The following is a 7076-nucleotide window of genomic DNA, read 5'->3' on the forward strand; positions in this document are numbered from 1 at the left end:
TGCAAGTGCAAGCCAAATTTTTGTTCCTGCATTTTCTGCTGAAAGGTGACTCTGTTTATATTTTCTTAGAGTGTAGTGAAATCCCAGGTTTTACCTTTTAAGGCACCTTCATACGGAACTCTGACTTTTAACATATTTCATGACAGTCCTTTGTTGTTTTAGCAATCTATAACACAGCTTACTCATAAATGTTTTTCATATCTGAAGCATTGCACAGTTTTAGATAAGTGCAAATTTCTGCTTTTATTGACCATCACATTAAGTTTAATTTGGACCACATTCTGCAAAGAACTGGGTCTATATTATGTTATTGAACATTAATTAGTTCGAAAACGTATATATCAACACCACAATGTCGAACTACTTAAATAGCTGAAGCTCTGAATATCGAAATCGCCATTGTGGAAAAGTTATAGTTGGCCCCCTGAAATTTACTGACGTAGTATGTTAGTACAACATCGTGTCACACTAACTTCATTTAATAGTAAATAGTAATACAAAAATATCCATACTACTTCAATGTTACATTGGTAAATAAACTATAGTTGTATAAAATTAATTTTCTTGTTACAAAAAATATAATGGAGAAGGATTTCGTTATCATGTCATCTGGAAGTGATGTTTGATCGTTGTATAAATAGAAATGAGATCTCCTAGTCCCTGTGCATTAAAGTTCATAGTAACTGCAACGATGGCTGGCACTTCTCATTCAACTCCTGGCATACTAGGTAATACTTACCAAACAGTAACAGCTCAGAAAAAACGGCAAATGTTGCATATAGATGGCTATCTTTACAACTTAGAGAAGACTATTGAAAGCAAACGTTACTGGTGCTGCAGGTTGAAGCTGTTACACAAATGTAAAGGTAGAGCAATCACTGTAAGGCAAGCAGATGGTGAGTTATTGTTAAAGTCAGTGTCACACCATCATGCTTCAGATGCAACTGAGGTAGAGAAGTACTGAGCCTGTCATCAGTTAAAAGAAACTGGTCGGTTATGTAGGAACACACCAGCTCTTGTAGTAGATGATGTTGTAGCAAGCACATCCAAGGAAACCACTGTAACTTTACCCTCCAGACGATCCATGTTACAACAAGTGAACTGTGTTAGGCATAAAAAGATGGTAACTTACAATACTGTAGTTACTTCACTAAGTACAGTAGGCACTATCCAGTATTCTTTGAAAGAAGGTACATTTATTCAAAAGCGAATGCTAAACCTACGTACTACTACACATGTTTTAATGTTTACTACTAGGGAAAATTTACAGGATTTGTGTTCTAGTAAAATTTGGTTTATAGATGGTTTATTCTTATTTAAAGGATAGCTTTGCTGACAGCTGTATACCATTCATGGTCTGATCATATTTGGAGATAATAGGAAGAGTCTACCTCTAGTGTACTGTGTAATGTCAAAGAACTCATTCAACTCATATAACTATTTGTGGGAGTGTCTGATTTGCTGTCATCTGTTACTCTGGAACATACAGTACAATATATTGTTACTGATTTTGAGATGGCAGCAATTAAAAGTGTCAAGCATAACTTTACCAATGTGACAAGTAAGGGTTGCTTTTTTCATTTAGGTCAGGCTGTTTGGCAGAAAGTTCAGTGTCTCGGTTTAGCTACACTGTATGGAAAATGTCCAAAATTTCACCACCAGTAAAAAAGCTAATTGCATTGACTTTTCTAACAAAAAATAAAGTAGTTTCCAGTTTTTACAGTTTTTCTGAAACATTTCTGCCTGAAGGTAAAGAGTTGTTGACATATTTTTTGGAGGTGTATGTGTTAGGACATCCTAAGAGACAGCACACTGGAACAACGTCATGTTTACATTTTTCACCTATTTTTCCTACTCCTTTTGAAATGTTTCCACCTTAAATGAATCGTCATTGCTAGGGATGTAAAATTATGTAGAAGGGTGGCACAGGCGTCTACGATATTTGTTAGGCAGATGCATTTGTGATATTCCTGCTGTCCTTGATGTGCTAGTGCGAGAACAGAACAGGGTGAACGAGCTTAGCTTACAACTACTGGCAGGTTATCCTCCTTCTCCTAAGAAGAGGAAAACTATGGAAAAGCAGTATAGAATGCAGATAGTATTGGATAAAAGGTCAGAGTATTCCACAGGAGACTTTTTAAATGCTGTAGCCATGCTTCTGAAGTTGTAGATGTGTTAACTCTGTACATAAACGCACCAGTCACTGTTATTAATTTGTTTTGTACATTCTGTACATTTCATTTTTTACACCAACATTACGCTGGTCAGGCATATTGTTTATACACATCACTTGAATTAATTTGTTTAATGCACATTTTTGCATTGATTTCTTTAAATGCTACTCTTACAGTGCTTATGGTGTGTGACATCACTAATTAACATGTGCTTTAAGTAACACTCAGAATGTGAAGTAGGCCAACTATGGGAATTCGACCTTATTAGTTTCGATGTTTTCAGCGTTCGCTATTTATGTAGTTCAACATTGTGGTGTTGATATTTACATTTTCGAACAAATTAACTTTCGATAATGTAATATAGATCCAAAGAACTAGTGACCTTTCCTTTGCTTTTTCCATATGAGAGGTAGAGTTACCAGCATGTGACATTGCTTGGTCAAAGTCTGGATGACTTTCATATAAAAAAGGGTTTTCTTTAGTAAAACATGTCAGACCTCTAGCTTTTGTCAAAGATTTTATGAATTTCTGCCTTCACACACATACTGCCCGTGCCCTTTGCTCCCAAGAAGTCAGATCTTAAGAGTTCCCAAACACTTCAGACCTCTCAGAGTCCCTTTAACCAAAACATTTTTTCTCACTCTCATGATTCTGCTTGGTTCTAAAACTTTAAAGTCTTTGCAAACAGAATGGAATTATTTACCTGTGACCACAAGACTCTACGAAAATAGTGAAGTGTACACCTAAACCTATTTAGCAGATCACTGCCAATGAAGAAATAACAAAGAAATCATCTCTTGGCTTAACAGTGACACACAATGGATAGTGTACTTCCATTTTTTCCAGATTTTTTATTTAGCCATATTTTTCTCTCAGATTGTTTGGAAAACAAACCTTAATTGCATGCCTTTCACTGAGACTGAAGAAGAAATCTTTTCAATCTCATGGCTTTGATATACTTTGCTTTTCAATATTAGTTCCATATTGTCACGTGATACATTAGGAGAATTGCATGATTAATACTCAACAGTATATGAAGGGATGTTTAATAAATACAAGGAATGCACAGTAGCATTGGTAACAGCAATAACAGCAGACAGAGTAATAACAGTAATAATACTGATAACTGTGGCAATCGGTATTAGTAATATATACATTTATGTTTCTTTTGAATCACCATGATCCTCTCCTATAAGTACATACTACACTTCAGCAATTCAGGTCCTAGATGCCAGTTCAAAAGAATCATTTCCTAAGTTACAACAATTTGTTTCCTCTAAATTTCCTGTAAGGCTCTATACTTGGTCCCCTTCTTTTTTTCAGTATTCATAAACAAACTTCACTCAGTTATCCCCAAAGCCACCTGCATCCAATACGCAGATGACTCCACCCTTATTTGCTCAGATGTCTCTCTCCCCGATTTACAAATAGCCACCCAACTTTGCTTTACTATAGTAGAAAAATGGCTCTCGGAGCGGAAACTCATCCTAAACCCAAAAAAAAACTAAGTTACTACTATTTTTTCCTACCTCAGCCCCTCCTCCCATGCATCTCACTTTACAATCGAATAATAGTACCTTCACCGTTCAATCCAATAATGGTACCATTATTGAGCCTGATACCAATACAAAACTATTAGGCGTTATAATTGACAACAAACTTAAATTTGATTTGCATATCAGTCAAACCATAAAGACTGTAAACAAGAAACTTGGATCCTTGTATAGAATAAAGAACTTTCTAATCCCCTCTGCCAAACTAGCCATTGCTCGCACGCACCTCCTCTCCACCCTATTATATGCCTCTCCTGTACTTTCCCACCTCAATAAATGTGATATTAATAAACTATCTGTTTCTTATAATCACATTGCCAGATTTGTAACAGGAGCACCTTATAGAACACATCACTGCCTTAACTTAAGGAAACTTGACTGGTTAGAACTACATAATCTTCTCAAAATGAACCAACTCACTGAAGCATTTAAAATCATTAAACAACCTGACAAAACCCCATCACTTAATAAACTACTGATCCCTTACTCCAATCTTAGCTGTCTACGCTCCTCAAACAGACTTCTGGTCCATACCACCAAATCTAATAATTTGGGAGGTGAGGCTCTCTTCGCCAATTCTATAGGAAAGCTTTGGAATTCCCTCCCTAATAACCTAAGACTTATTACTTCCCTTGGTCTATTCAAAAAGAATCTTAAACAATATTTTAACATACAATGGCTATGCCCATGTGAAAATCCAGATTAGTTGCTTTAGATAGATAACAATATCCTACCTGGAAATCCAGGGTTGTTTGATTTAACCAAATTCTAAATTATGCTGACCACTATCCTATTTTTGTTGGTTTCACATTAGACAGTTTCTTCATGGTCCTTCTGAGTTCTATAAAGAACCAGTCACTGTACTGAAAACTGAAACATCATTGTCTTCTGAGCTTTGTTTAATGTTATAGTTGTCAAATGTATCTAATTAAGTAATGCATAATAATATGTAAACCTGTATTTCTCTCCTTTTCCTATATGTGTATTGTAACTTACTTGTATTGTCTTCTCTGTGGAGCTTTTCTCCCCGGGCCTCTGCTGAAAATGGACATATATCCAGTCGGACTATCCCGGTCAACAAATGTAAAATAAATAAAAATAAAAAAAAAAAATTTTAAATTTGCTGACCTACATATTCCTTAATAAACCCTCCCACATATCTTCCTCTTCTGCATCCTCTCCCGCCATTTGCTTTGTCCTTCGTGAAAGCATCCTCAGAAGTCGACTTGAGGTATGCACATACTTTATGCCAATTCTTCCATTTGGACGTTCTTGCCTTACTGCTTTCTTCTCATTGTTCATTTTTAAATCTCTTTCCGTTCTCTTTTCTGACACCCTCCAACTAATTTGTGTAGTCATCACGATAGACACTAATAAACGTTCTTTTTATAACAACAGCTTGTGTTCAAGACTCATTTAAAACCTTTACTAGAGTAGATCTTTCACTTATTACTCACCTGTCCCTTTTTGTTTGCCTGTACGCTGTTATCAATCCCTTATAGGAAAGACGGTCTCTAAACTGCAGTTCAAACATCTGCTTAGCCTCATCCTACTCTGTTACCTTTCCCCCATGGATTATTTGATCTCAATGCCTTTCTTGATTAAATTCAAACCGTGTCTTACCTCTTTTTTATACTTTTACTTGTAGCCATTGCTCTGAGCAGCACATTTTCCTTTATTCATTCCCCACTGGATTAGTTCTATGAAAAGTTACTTTATGAATATAATCCTCTGTATGGTGGTTGTTATTAAGTTCATATGTTCATACATAAGTACTAGGCTAGCTGCCCTTGTGGGCCATTTGAAACCCTAGCCAATTTTTCCTTGAAGGTGAGAATCAAACCATCTACCTTGTGTCTGTGAGGTAAATCCCCTGACCATAATGCCAACCCTTCTCTTAAAAAAATGAGTAAATCACAGGGATCAACCCAGCCAAAGTACAATGGATGAGCCTCACCCTGGCAAAATCACTTTCTTGATAGTAGTGCCACCCCGCAAAGTAAGTAGTCTTGTTAAGACTGGAAAAACTCCCTTATTAGCCTCAACAAAAAGCTGAGATCCCTCATCAAGACCTCCAAAGCCAGCTATGAAGGCAGAATTGCAACAGATACTAAAAGCAACCACAAAGCCTTCTGTAGTTATATCAAGGATCTCCACGGCAATACCCAGATTTGCTCTGAGTAACTACAAATGGTACCTCCTATACTGAGCAAACAGATATTGCCAACATACTGGCTGACAGATTCAGTGCCAACTTTACCCCCCCTCTCTCCCCCCCTAAAGGACCAATCACAATACCGGAGGAATGCAGCACAGGTTAAAGCTGCATTGTCCAAGGCCAAGAATACAGCTTCCATGGGACCCGACAATATCCCTGGATGTGTTCTACATGAACTATAAAGTGAACTGGCACATCTGTGTGCCCTGCTCAATCACAGCCTCACCTCAGGCTTTGTCCCTACCAAATGGCACACTGCTACAGTCATCCCTCTCCATAAAGGGGGAGCGACTACAGACCATGGGAATTATTGCCCATTAGCCTGATGAGTCTGATATGTAAGGCTATGGAGCACATCATCATGGACCAAATTAATAAGGATGTAAGGAATCTCCAAACTCTAGATCCCATGCAATTTGGTTTTGTGAAAGGTAGATAATGCCTGCTCAACCTGGTTGACTTCTTTGAGTCAGTCACCAGAGCTGTGGACGATGGCAAGGCAGTTCATACAGCCTACCTCGATCTAGTCAAGGCCTTTGATACCATTCCCCACTTCGGAATTATTGATAAACTCATCAAACTAGGCATCAACCCCTGTATCACTAAGTGGGTTGCAAACTGGCTCACAGATAGAACCCACAGTGTGAAAGTAGCGGACTCCAACTCAGACTGCCGACCAGTTGCGAGTGAAATCCCACATGGATCTGTCCTGGGTCCTCCCCTGTTTGGCATCAACTTCTCAGAAGTCCAGGCCAACACGGAGGGACTCTGGATGACCAAGTTCACAGATGACTGCAAGCTGGGAGTCATTAACTCCCCAAGTGATGTAGACATCCTACAGAAAGACCTCACTGAGATCAATGACTGGTGTTGAAACCATAGCCTTAAGCTTAATGCCAAAACCTGTGTTGTCATCCCCTTTGGGAAAAACTCAGTTCCCACTAATTACCACATTAATGGGAGCCCACTGAACACTGAAGGTGTTATAAGAGATCTGGGGACATGGGTTGGCAGCAACCTCTCCTTCGACCACCACATTGCCACTGTGGTCAGAAAGACCTTCTATGTGGCACATCTCATTACAAAGGGTTTTGCATCCAGGAAGAAAGAGGTCATTATCTCTCTCTACTC

General features: G+C 38.2%; 1 pseudogene; it reads right to left on the minus strand.

The window, feature by feature from the left end:
• Nucleotides 1-5582: 5582 nt before the first annotated feature.
• LOC122812412 lies at nt 5583-5734 on the minus strand (annotated as a pseudogene).
• Between the last annotated feature and the right edge of the window lie 1342 nt (nt 5735-7076).

This window comes from Protopterus annectens, chromosome 9.part0 (assembly GCF_019279795.1).
Source record: "Protopterus annectens isolate FY-2018-M chromosome 9.part0, PAN1.0, whole genome shotgun sequence".
Lineage (NCBI taxonomy): Eukaryota > Metazoa > Chordata > Ceratodontiformes > Protopteridae > Protopterus > Protopterus annectens.